Raw genomic sequence first — 14,256 nt, 5'->3', positions numbered from 1 at the left:
ACAAGAAAAGCTGTGAGTGTTTTCTGCTAAGAGAAATGATAGTGATGGTGGGTAGGTGACCTGCTCACTTAGGAAGTGAAAATCAAAACAAAAATGTAATTTTTTTCAAAGAACCTCCTGCTTTTTACCACCTGGCTATTGTCATTTGGCTAAATAGATTGTCTAAAACATTTGTAATTTAAGGCAGAGACCTTAACCCAGTGGTTTGTTGCTTATTTATAGGATTGGGCAACAATACATTTCAATGCTAAGCTCAAATGACGAAATTTAAATAATACTTCTGCTACTTACTATTTGATGCCTTTGGCCAAGTTGTTTATTATATTTAGAACTCATTCATAAACCCATATTAAGTGCCATATCCTAGGCTAACTTTCAATATACTCAGTTAATGCCCTTAAGGATCTCACGTCATCAGGCAGTTGGGTATACAAACTATTCTATAGTAGTATGGTCTAGATAACAGGACCTATTGGATTCAAAGGTGAATCAGAGAGCATTTCAAATTATGTTCGATTTCTTTCATTGAAAATATAAATAATCACATCTTCCTTGTAAAAAAAATCCACCAAGTAATTATGAGAATAAAGATGAAAATGAGACTACATGTAGAAGATCACTGTTAACTAAAGAACACTGTTCATGCAACAAAATTTAATAGTGGCCCTTTTATCATGTGGACTATTATTTCTTAAGATAAAAGGATGAATTTGATTCATCTGGCATAAGTCTTTACATGTGCTTTCAGATCTTAAAAGGCTCAAAGGAGGGGGTGTCAAAGTAGCACGTTTTAATGCTCCGACCAAAAAATTTGGTATTAATAAGCAAAGACAGGCGTGAAGAAGAACATAGCAAAAATATATCACATCAAAAGACTAATGTTTAAAAGGGAAGAGATGCATGAAAAAATGAGAGAAATAACCGATGAATTTATTTTTTCTAGATCTGAGTATTCTTAAGTAAATTTATAAAATGTCACTTCTTCTGCAGCCCTTAGGTAAGACTAGAAATTGTGTTTTCCTCCGTAACTATGGACTGAGTTGCAGAACTGAATGCACCAGCCTCCAGAATGGCACTTGTTTTGTGTGCCTGAATGGCAGAAAGTACCTCAGATTGAGGGAGTAAATGAAAGTTAATATGGTTTGGCTCTGTGTCCCCACCCAAATCTCCTATTGAATTCTAATCTCCAATGTTGGGAAAGGGACCTGGTGGGAGGTGATTGGCTCATGGGGGCAGATTTCCCCTCTTGCTGTTCTCATGATAGTGAGTTCTCATGATATCTGGTTGTTTGAAAGTATGTAACACTTCCCGCTTTGCTCTTTCTGTCTCATGCTCTGCCATGTGAAGATTGTGCCTGCTTTCCCTTTACCTGTCGCCATGATTGTAAGTTTCCTGAGACCTCCCCAGCCATGCTTCTTATACAGCCACTGAAATTGTGAGTCTATTAAACCTCTTTTCTTTATAAATTACCCAGTCTCAGGTAGTTCTTCATAGCAATGTGAAAATGGACTAATACAGAAGTCAAGTTTGTGTTCCTTGTTTTAAGTGTGCTGTGGACTCAGGCTGAGCTGTTAGGGAGGCACCACAAGAGAATATAACACATCTAACAGAGGGGCTAATAAATGTTAACTTTTTTCCACTGACATAGAAAAGAATGAAATTTTAAAGCAGAGTAAAATGAAATGTAACAAGAAGAAAAGTGATGTGCATAGTTTCTTAATGACAGTCTACAAACTATTAAAATAATAAAATGTAGCTAACTGTTCACAATGTCCAAATACTTTCAAAGCAGAGTTTATTTCACTAGCAGGAAGTCTTTTTTAAACAAATGGCATTATTCAGCTTGTAAAACTCTATAGGATATGATCAACACTCAGGTGAGGGTGGGGTTAGTGATAGTCAAGTGCTATGCATGTTGCTATTCTAACATTCTAAGGCATTTAGGCACTTGTGTAAGTACATTCACCTCTTAGGCTACCTGGTTGTCATCAGAAAACAGACCAAAGAGAGTTATGAGTGTTTAGGTCCAAAAACAGAGCCAAGTTGCTCCTGTTACATTTAGAAAAAGAGCAATTCCCCAAAATCCAGCTGGACCAACTGGGAGGATGGGTCCAGTCCCACCTTAGTCTGGTCGGGGAAGTGGGCAGGGGCCAGCCAAACCTCTGAACTTGGAGTTACTGATCAGGGATGCAAACTGTTCCTCTCAAGTAACTAATATATTTTTCTCTTGTACATTAATATAGGTGAGAATTTTACTTCAGGTAAAAACTTAGAATTTTGTAGATCATTAAAAATGATTTATAAATGGAAACGCAATAGGATGCTTATGACCTTCTGTGTACCCTACCTGAATAATTACAATCTTTTCTGAAAGCTTAAATAATAAGTAATTCAAAACATACTTAGAAAAACTAGATCAGAAAACATTGTTAAAAGTCATTTGCTAGAAGTTAGACAATACTCTTGAAAGGGTTTCCTGATCTCAGCATTTGTTTCACAACAATAGGCACTTCCCATTATGAAAGGAAAAAAAAAAAAAAAAGACAAGAAAAAAATCCTCAAAAAATTTGTTTATTGAAATAAAAATATATGTGCAATAAAGTGCACATAATTATGTATCCTGAAGAATTTTTGCAAGTCAAATTTACCATTGTAATCAGACATAGATTAAAAATCCACCTCAGATTTTCCCTCTGCCCCACTACCACTAGCCTGATCTCTGATGTCATAAATTATTTTGCTTGCTTTTGTATTTTGAGGCAATGGAATAATACTTTTTTTTCTGGCTTTTTTGTAAAAAATTCGATTTGTGAAATTCATTCATATTCTTTTTGCTTTAGATCATTTATTCTCATTCCTAGAAACTATTGCATTCTACTCTAGATACTTATTTTTATGGTTTCCAATTTCTTGCTATTGTAATTAATGCAGCTATTAAGGTTCTCATCAATGTCTTTTGGGCACTCTTCTTTAGGAATATACTTAGAAGTTCAATTGCTGTGGAATATAGTAGACGTATTTTTACATTTATAAAAACTTCTGAGAAGTTTTTCTATCTTACTGAGTTATCCTTCTATGGTGTAACTTGTTCCACATCTTCACCAAATACTTGACACATTCTACCTTTATAATTTTAGCTGTTCTGGTGAGTGTGTAGTGGGACTGTATCGTGTTTTCAATTTCCACTTCCAGAACAGCTAATGAAGCTGAGAACCCTTTCTGAGGTTTATTAGTACTTCTGATTGTGTTTGTGTGTGTGTGTAAAGAGTTTGGTCAAGATTTTTGCTCATTTACTATTCAATTGTCTTTTTCTTAATGATTTATATGATGCCTTTTGTTATCTGGATCTATATCTTTTTGTCAGTTATATGTATCATGAAGTGATATCACCCTTGCATTGCCTTTTCACTCATATGCTGAAGTGCTCAGAAGAACAGAAGTTCTTGTGCTTAATATAGTCAAATTTATGTACTTTTTCTTTCTCTGGCTAGAGTTCTGTGACCAGTTTACAAAGTATCTGCTCACTTGAAGGCCATGAAGTTGATTTCTTCTAAATGTTGAATTATTTTAATTTTCAGACTTAGATCCAAGTTGCCATTGAAATTCTCTTTCCTAAAAAAGGAAAATTCCCCTTCTAGTATTTAGTAACTCAAGTTTATGCACACACACATTCATTCTCACAATGAAAACTTTTATAGCAAATCTACATTTAATTTGTTGTTTAATAATATTTATTTCTTTCTTTGGCATTAGTGTGCTTTTAGTAATTGAGTAATTTGTATGAGTATAGTATAGCAAAGAACATAAGCATACCCCACCTCAGGTCTATTTTAAGAAGCATCAATTAAAATACAACTCACAAAGATTTCCTATTAAATATCACCTAATCTGGAAAACAACATAGCATTGCCATGATCTCTTAAAAGTTCTTAATTTAATTTTAACTTAGTTAAACCTATATGTTTTAATTAAGCTACCATATTTTGACATGTTAAAATGCCCATTAAATTCTTAACAAAAGGTAATGCTTTCTTTTTTTTTTTTTCTTTTTCTTTCTTTCTTTTTTTTTTTTTTTTTTTGGATACACAGTCTCATTCTATCACCAAGGCTGGAGTGCCATGGCATGATCTTGGCTCACTGCAACATCTGCCTCCTAGGTTCAAGTGATTCTGATGCCTCAGAGTCCGGAGTGCCTGAGGTACCAGGCACATGCTACCACACTCCGGTAATTTTTGTATTTTTTAGTAGAGACACAGTTTTGCCATGTTGGCCAGGCTGTTCTCAAACTCCTGGCCTCAAGTGATCCACCCACCTCAGCCTCCCAAAGTACTGGAATTACAGGCATGAGCCACCACACCTGGCCTTCATTTCTTAAATCAGAAGATATTTTTCTTTTACAATGCAAAAGCTGTTAATCTTATTCTTAATATCTTAAAAAAATTTAAAATTTAGAAATCAATTATTATATCAATTCAGACACTGAGATATTTTTAAAGACTGAAAAAAAGGAAGGAGGTAAATTTGGGTTAATATAGCAACAGATCTTCCCTAAGAGAAAGAGGTGTTTTCTACATTACTTATATACCTGTGTGTGTATATGTATGTATATCACATACCTATACAAAATGTGTGTGTGTGTATATGTATGTACATCACATATACATCATATACATATACACACACACAAATTTTTATGTGTGTATGTGTGTGTGTGTGTATACATATGGCATATGTGTGTGTGTGTATATATATATATATATATATGCCATATGTATATATGCCATATATGTAAATAAATAAATTAAGAGACTAATTTGGCAAACAGCTTTAATTTATTTCCTTTCTTTTTTATGTCAAGCAAATGTCAAGTGGTCCTAATTACATGATAAAACAGAAGTTCTAAACATTGACCACTCAAAACCGTGCTATCGTGCATAACTCTTTTTTTTTTTTTTTTTTTTTTTTTTTTTTTTGAGACGGAGTTTCGCTCTTGTTACCCAGGCTGGAGTGCAATGGCGCGATCTCGGCTCACCGCAACCTCCGCCTCCTGGGTTCAGGCAATTCTCCTGCCTCAGCCTCCTGAGTAGCTGGGACTACAGGCACGTGCCACCATGCCCAGCTAATTTTTTGTATTTTTAGTAGAGGCGAGGTTTCACCTTGTTGACCAGGATGGTCTCGATCTCTTGACCTCGTGATCCACCCGCCTCGGCCTCCCAAAGTGCTGGGATTACAGGCTTGAGCCACCGCGCCCGGCCAGCATAACTCTCATAAATGGTCTTGGGTCTCCATTTCCCTGAAGAACGGCAGGAAAATATGAAAGAGACGAAAGAGATTGAGAGCACAAGAGTGAGAAAGATGGCTTTCCCCATCTATAAAATATTAATTTTTAATTTTATATTAGTTATAACATTTATAAATGATACATTTATAAATTTAATAAATTTATAAAATAAAATTCAGATTGTTTAATAAATATTATATATTATGTTTTATAAATATTATATACTATAATTTCTCTGATATGCTATAAGGCATAAAATGGTATGTTAGGTTTTAGAAAACTTTCTCTAAACAATTATTAATATTACATTATCTGTTTTTTACACTTGTATTTTTTCTTTTTTTTTTGAGACTAAGTCTCACTCTGTTGCCCAGGCTGGAGTGCAGTGGTGCAATCTCGGCTCACTACAACCTCTCCCTCTAGGGTTCAAATGATTCTCCTGCGTTAGCCTCCCAAATAGCTGGGATTGCAGATGCACATTACCACGCCCAGCTAATTGTTGTATTTTTAGTACAGATGGAGTTTCATCATGTTGGCCAGGCTGTTCTCAAACTCCTGACCTCAAAAGGTCCACCCACCTAGGCCTGCCGAAGTGCTATATACACTTGTATTTTAAGGAGTATAAAAATAGCAAAGAAATATTTAGTAATATAACAGAAGGTAGAATGGTAATTCCTTTTTATTTGATTTTTTTCATTTTCATGATGAAGAAAGTCCATCTGACAGCAATTAAGTAGTTTGTTCAATATAATATAGTGCTTTCAAATGTCACAATCACTTACTTATCAAATAAACTTATGACTCAATATCCTCTACAGGACCTAACAAAATAGACATTCAATCATGAGTATTACTGCCTTGCTCTCAATCATGACTAGCACAGTGCCTGTCTATAAAATGGCATTTAGCATTTATTTATTAAAGACTTCCTTAGTAACGTTGATGAATATCAATAGATGGTCACAAAGTACCTGTACAACTTTACCCAGGATTGGAGACAGCTTTTGTGAGTTAAGAAACCATATGTGAAGCCATCCTTAATGTATACAAAATTAATAAATTTGAAACAAATGTCAATATTTATTTTGAAAGGGAAAATTAAATCATAAGTCTTTATACAAAAATTTTAAAGAAGTATGTAAGTATCTCATTGCTAGTGTAACAAATTACTTCAAACTTAGTAGCATAAAACAATTAAAGTTTATTATCTTACAGTTCTAGAGGCCAAAAGTCCAAAATTCCCTTCTCACTTAAGGTATGGGCAAGCCCATGACGTAAGAGAAAATCTGTTTCCTTACCTTTTCCAGATTCTAGAAGGTCATTCTTGGAATTTTTTGACCTGTACTCCCTTCCTTCATCCTCAAAGCCAGCAGCATAAAAAGGTATTTGAGTCACTGTGTTACCCCTTTTTCTGTGTTAAATTTCACTCTGCCTCTCTCCTAAAGACATTTGTAATTGCATTTAAGGCTTGCCTGGACAATCCAGGATATTTCCCAATTTCACATATCCTTAATTTAATCAAATTTGCAGTTTCTATTGTCATATAAGGTAAGATTCACAAGCTCCAGAGATCCAGACCCAGATCTCTTTTGGAATCATATTCAGCCTATCACAGAGACAAATTAAAATTATCATGAAAATTTTAGAAAATACTGTATATTTGCATGAACTCCCATTCACACCACTGTAACGTTTCCTGCATTTTTCATCTGTAAGCTGTTTGATTGAGACTTCATATGACAGCAATTCTATATTTTTGTCCATTTAGAGAATATACAGATGACTCAATCTTTTCTACAGTATAGTTAATCAAAACATTTTTTTTTATTATCATCACTTGTTGTGATGCCTAAAGCATGTGATATCACATACAGGGTATGCACTATTTTATAGATTCGGGGTTATGCCTTAAAAACACAGTAATTCCAGTAGATTATATTTTGCACAATTTCTTTCAAAAAACATATGCAGCAATCGTAATTGTAAATTCTGAAGGAAGGAACTTCTGTTTTGATCAGGTGTTGATAAGGACCAAATTTTATGTGTTTGATGTTGGGAAGAATTTTGCACAAACCAGCTTCTGGCTTCATTCTGTTCTCTTCTACTTCTGCATACTTCCTCTGCCAAGCACCACAGGACCCATTCGTACTACAATAGAACCTAACCCTTTGTAATATGATACAATGCTACACAGTTAACACTATCAGCAGTAGAAGTATTTCTAGACCTCATTCCTACACTAGGCAACTAACAATAACTTAGCGATATATAAAAGAAATGTGAGCCACATAACTATGTCCTCTGAAACTCAGGACAGATATACTCTCAAATCAACTTTCCCTTAGTTAAATCCAAGAAATTTTATTGGTGCCATTATTGAGCAGGAGCATCACCATTTTGGACAAACTGCCATTTTAGTTCCTCTTAATTAAAAACTGCCTAAATCCAACCCCAAAACATCAGCCTAATGGCCAATGTCAGCATGACCATAAACCACAAATGACACCTCCAAGCAGAAACATGCCAACCCCGAGATAACCTCCCCTCCGAACAGAGACATTCCAACTCTCCAATAAAACTCTCTTTCACATAGAAATATTCAGAGCCTGCGATAAGCTCTCCCTCCCTGAAGCCTTAAATACCCTTAGTCTGTAAGGGAGAATGCTCCTGACCGAAATCGTCTAGAAGCCCCTTTCAGGTTTATTCTCCAAAATAAACCTGTCTTTGACTGTTGAGCCACTTTTCATGTTTCTTTCTTCTTTCTTCAACTCTTAAAATTATCACCACCATGACATAGGGAAAAAGAATGAGGAGGAAGCCTCATCGGAAAAAAAAAGTGTTTTTAAGTTGTTATGGTTAAAATATCTTACTTTAATGAAATGTACAAAAACTTGTCGCTATGTGAATCCTTTGCCAGAGTTTCTCCCAGGACCTTGAAAGAACCATGAAATGGGGAACCTGGAAGCTCAAGAATTTTGCCTTTCTTATCTTATAGGACCCTCTTTCTACATACCACTAACAAATCAGGTTGATAATACATATAACCTCAGCACCCTAAAAAATACACTTAAATATATATTATTTTAATGGCCTCATCATTTTGCACCAAACTCTGTGAATGTAGCACATGTGTGAACCTCACTCATCTCAACTTAATTATTTTATGATCTTTTCAAGTTCTTTTATCTACCTCATTAATTTGAAATAACTGGAAATAATGGTATCCTTGAATTAGTGAGTTATATGAGCTATAGAGTTTTCCTAAGAAAGCATAAATTTAGGACTTTAAGTAGCTATAGTAACAGAAAACAGCTTAACCAAACACTATTACACAGAGCACCTATTGGGACATATTTTATCAAAGAGATGGAAAACATTTAAAATAAACATATTCTTATATTGTATAAGTTTTAAGTATCTACAAGTAGACAAAATAACAGATCATCCTTTCATGTTGATTAGACATTTTCCCTGCAATATATATTTCACATCACTACAAGGCTTTGTCCAGTCTGGCCAAAATATTCATGAACTTGACTTAACCAAAATATAGTCAGGCTTTTGCCTCTGACTACACTGGTCTCTGACTTTCTCCACTCTGTGCCAATGCAAGCATTGGAACAAGGTCTAACAACTCAATAACATCACATTGATACCCAGCTTTACCCACAACCTGTTCTTTTCAGCCTTATTTATTCCTTCCTATAAGATAAATTCCATTTTCTTGGCCTTTTATGTTTCTAATAGTTTTTGTAGGCTAGTCAGAGTACTCTCTGCAATAATTTTTTAAACAGTCTCTTCTCTTTGCCTGTATTTGTTTTTATATGTTGCCTTGTTAAGTTTTCCATTAACTTTTCTCATTAAGTTTAAAATATTTGGTTATCTTCAGTCCACATAAACACAAATTCAAATTGGAAATTATAAAATACTTTGAAATGAATGAAAATGAATATACAGCATATATTTTATAGCACACTAATGGAGTGCTCAGAGAGAAAGTTTCAGCTACAAACATCTGTATTAAAAATAAATATTTCAAATCAATAACATAATATTTCCCTTTAAGGAAGTAGAGAAAGAAAAAGACTTAAACTTACGGCAAGCAGATGGAAGTAAATAAGAAATATTACATTAGTGATAAATGGAATATTGACTAGAAAGGTAATTAAGATAATCAGGAAAACCAAATGTTAATTATTTGAATATTTCAACAGAATTGATAAGCCTTTAAATAGACTCATCAAGGCAGGAAGTAGGGGAGAAAAAATCCAAATTACTAAAATTAGGAAAGAAACTTGGGACATTACTACAGACCTTACAAAAGCAAAAAAAAAAAAAAAAAATTATTAGAGAATACTGTGAATAATTTTATGACAATGAATAGAATAGCCTAGGTGAAATGAAGAAATTACTCTAAACGAACAAACTATAAAAACTGACTCAGGAGTAAACAGATAATCTGAATAGACCCACAGAGTAAAGAGATTGAATCAGTAATCAAATCTTACAATTAAAAAAGCCAAAGACTGGATGTGTTTACTGGTTAATCTATTAAACACTTAAGAAATAATTAATTTCTATTCTTCTCAAATTCTTTCAAAAAACAAAAGGAAATGATATGGTTTTGCTGTGTCCTCACTCAAATCTCATCTTTAACTGTAGTTCCCATAATCTCCACGTGTTGTGGGAAGGAACCAGTGGGAGGTAATTGAATCACGGGGGCAATTTCCTCCCATGCTGTCCTTGTGACAGTGAATGAGTTCTCATGAGATCTGATGGTTTTATAAGGATCTGGCATTTTCCTGGGCACTCATTCTCTCTCCTGCTGCTCTGTGATGAGGTGCCTTTTGCCATGGTTGTAAATTTCCTGAGGCCTTCCCAACCATGTGGAACTGTGAGTCAATTAAACCTTTTTTTTTTTTTAAATAATTACGAAGTCTTGGGTATTTCTTCATAGCAGCATGAAAATAGACAAATACCGGAGGAAACACATTCTAACTCATTATAAGAGGTCAGTGTTACCCTGATGTCAAAACCATACAATATGAGTGTAGTGGTGTATGTCTGTAGTTACAGTTGCTTGGGAGGCTGAGGTCGAAGGGTCACTTAAACCCAGGAGTTCAAGGCTGCAGTCTGCTGTGATTGTGCCTGTTACTAGCCACTGCACTTCAGCCTGAGCAACATAGTGAGGCTCTGTCTTTTAAAAATATAATAATTTTTAGGCCAGGCATGGTAGCTCATGCCTGTAATACCAACACTTTGGGAGGCTGAGGCGGGTGGATGACATGAGGTCAGGAGTTTGAGACCAGCATTGCCAATATGATTAAACCCCCTCTCTACTAAATATACAAACTTAGCCAGGCGTAGTGCCAGTGCCTGTAATCCTAGCTACTCAGGAGACTGAGGCAGGAGAATCATTTGAACCTGGAAGGTGGAGGTTGCAATGAGCTGAGATTGCACCACTGCACTCCAGCCTGGGTGGCAGAGTGAGATTCCATTTAAAAAAACTGGCCGGGCGCGGTGGCTCAAGCCTGTAATCCCAGCACTTTGGGAGGCTGAGGCGGGTGGATCACGAGGTCAAGAGATCGAGGCTATCCTGGTCAACATGGTGAAACCCCGTCTCTACTAAAAATACAAAAAATTAGCTGGGCATGGTGGCTGTAATCCCAGCTACTCAGGAGGCTGAGGCAGGAGAATTGCCTGAACCCAGGAGGCGGAGGTTGCGGTGAGCCGAGATCGCGCCATTGCACTCCAGCCTGGGTAACATGAGTGAAACTCCGTCTCAAAAAAAAAATAAAATAAATAAAAAAAAATAAAAAAACATAATAATAATAATAGTTTTAAAATAATAAAATTTGGAAAACATACAAAACATTAGAAGAAAAGAAAGCTAAACACTTTGTGAATATGGATACAAAAATCCTCAGCAAACAAATATCAGTAACATATTAAAAGGATTATGCCCAATGACAAAGGGGGCTTTCTTTATGCTAGGGATATGACGTTTTGCAACATACAAAAATCAATCAGTTCATCAAACCATATTAACATAATAAAAAAAAAACCACCACAATTGATAAAAAAAGTGTTTGAAAAATATTCATAATAATTTTATAATAAAACACTCAAAACATCATTAATACAAGAAAATGTTATGAAGCTGATAAAAGACATCTATAAAAACACCAGAGATAACATTATACTTAACAGTGAACTACTGAAAGTATTCCCTTAAGATCAAGAACAAAAGAAAAATATATGCCTTGCTAGTTATATTCCGCATCAATGTGGAATTTTTAGACAGAACATTTAGGCAAGAAAAAGAAACTGAAGTCACCCAAGTTACCTCCTGAGTAGCCGGGACTGCAGGCAGGTGCCACCACGCCCTCTAACTTTTTTGTATTTTTAGTAGAGATGAGGTTTTACCTTGTTAGCTAGGATGGTCTTCATCCCCTGACCTCGAAATCAGCCTGCCTTGGCCTCCCAAAGTTCTGGGATTACAGGCATGAGACACAGTGTGTGGCCTTTATATAATATTGATATAGCTACTTCAGTTCTCCTTTGGTAACTGTTTGCATAGAATATCTTTGTTCCCCATTTCTTTAACTTTCAACCTGTACATGTCTTTGGTTCTAAAGTAAATGTCTTGTAAACAGCATACAGCTTGATCATGTTTTTGCTCTGCTGATTTTGACAATCTCTGTTTTTCAATCCAGAATTTAATGTAATTATACTTAATTTAATTACTTGTAAGAAAGGAGTTATTTATGCCATTTTGTCATTTGGGTTCAATATGTCATATCCTTTTTGGTCTGCAATTGTTTCTTTGCAGGCTCCTTTTTGTGTTAGATATATTCTCTATGTACTGTTTTAATTCCCTTCATATTTTTCTTTTTATACATATTTTTAGTTATTTTATTAGTATTTACCTTGTAAATTATATGTAAAATCTTAATTTATAAAAGTCAAATTTGAATTACCAACTTAGTTTTGATATTATATAGCTCCTACTATGTCCCCCTTCATGTCATTATTGTCAAAATTCTATCTTTTAAAATGGTGCGTTCATCAATATAGCTTTATAATTTTTTGATTAGTTGTCTTTTAAATAATATAGGGAAAAGAGGAGTTAACAAACCAAAAATACTATAGAACTTGATGTTTACATTCATCTTTGCAGTAACCATTACTAGTGCTCTGTATTTTTCATGAGAATTTGAAGTATTTCCCAGAGTTATTTAATTTAAGCCAGAGAGACTCTCTTGCTGTGCAGGTCTGCTAGCAACAAACTCCTAGTTTTTGTTTAACTGTGAATGTATTCATTTTTCCTTGTTGAGATATTTTTGCCAGATGCAGAATTACCAGCTGAGAATTGACAGTTCTCTTTTATCAACACTGAATATGTCATCTCACTGTCTTCTGACATCCATGGATCTGATAAGAAAGCACGTGTTAATCTTACTAAAAATTTCTTGTACATTAATAATCACTTTTCTCTTGCTACTATAAATGTTCTTTCTTTGTTTTTGTCTTTCAACAGTTAGGTTATAATGCATCCTGGCATAGATCCCTTAAATTTGTAGACTGATGCCTTTTATACATTTAGGGTGTTTTCAGCCATTATTTTTTCGACCACTCTGCTTCTCTTTCTTCCCTCCTGTTCTTGTAAAACACGTTTACACATATGTTGATATGCTTGATGACTTGAGGTCCCTCAACATTCATTCATTTTTTTTTTATTTGTTCTACTTAGACTGAGTAATCTCAATAAACCTCTACTTAAGAAAATTGATTATTTCTACTGCTTGTTCAAATCAGTGTCTAAACTTCTATAGTGAATTTCTTTTTTTCATTTTTTTATCCTTTTCAACTTAAGAGTTTCTATTTAATTCTAAACACATTGCCATCATGAGTTCTTTTAGTTCTTTGTACAAGATTTACTTTAGTTCTTTGAGCATATTTTAAATCATTGATTTAAAGTGTTTGTTTTATGAGTCCAAAGTCTTTCCAGTATTTGAAGATGGATGTCATATGTATTGGAGTACACCTTCAATATTGAAGAGTTTATAACTGTGTTTTGGTTTTTGGTCTCCATTTCCTGTTTTCCCAGAGCCTGGAGGTCAGGAAGAGGTTTTTTGTTTTTTTTGTTTTTTTTTTGTTTTTTCCAGATTCTTTTTGAGTTTGCATAAATCCCCAAGATGCATGTGGCTTCTAGTTTGCCAAGCATTCAAAAATCCTTATTCAACAAAGCATCTCATTTCCCAGACCTTCTCCACGATCCCAGTTTGTCTATTATTTGTCCTAACTTTAATTCCTGTTCCAGGAAGAAGCAGGTTATGAATTTGTCTTTAGATGTTTTCAACAAATGACCCCTAAGTAGCTTCCTTGGCCCTTGAAGTGTTATTGCATGTCAGGCAAAATAGAGGCAAGCCTTTTGAACGTGTCCTTCAGAAAGCTTCCAGACAGGTTAAAATAAAACTTATTTGAGAACAAGATCCATTCTGCTTATAACAGTACTAAGAAACTATACCAGGACTCTAGGTTATTGTTTTAAAGGCCTACAGCAAGCTGAGAGATGAAGGGAGTGGGTAAAATGCCACAAAATTCTGCTACCTAAATTAATTAATCTGTTTTATTTTTCTTCAATTTTCATCCGATTGCTATGAAATTTTAATGAATTTTCAGAGTTCTGATAAAGGCGATACCGACAGTTTTGCCAGTATAATTGTGGCCTTTTCGATTGGTAAGCTGTTATCATCCCTGTGATTACTTTGTTTATATATCACACTGTAGTAATTTAAATCTCCTGATAGGTTTTTCCTCAGACAATCCTTAAGGAGTAATGTAGAAAGAGATCAGCTAGCTTGCCCTGGGTCACACATAAAGTAAGTGCTTGTATGTGCCTGGATTCAAACCCATGTAGTGTGACTACAATTTACTAGAGAATATGAAAAAAATTACTATATCTGCAGACA

Source organism: Sapajus apella, unplaced genomic scaffold, assembly GCF_009761245.1.
Source record: "Sapajus apella isolate SASKATOON/1434 unplaced genomic scaffold, GSC_monkey_1.0 scaffold1, whole genome shotgun sequence".
In the NCBI taxonomy this organism is placed as follows: Eukaryota; Metazoa; Chordata; class Mammalia; order Primates; family Cebidae; genus Sapajus; species Sapajus apella.
The sequence above is the reverse complement of the archived record's forward strand: the minus strand, read 5'-3'. Positions refer to the sequence as shown.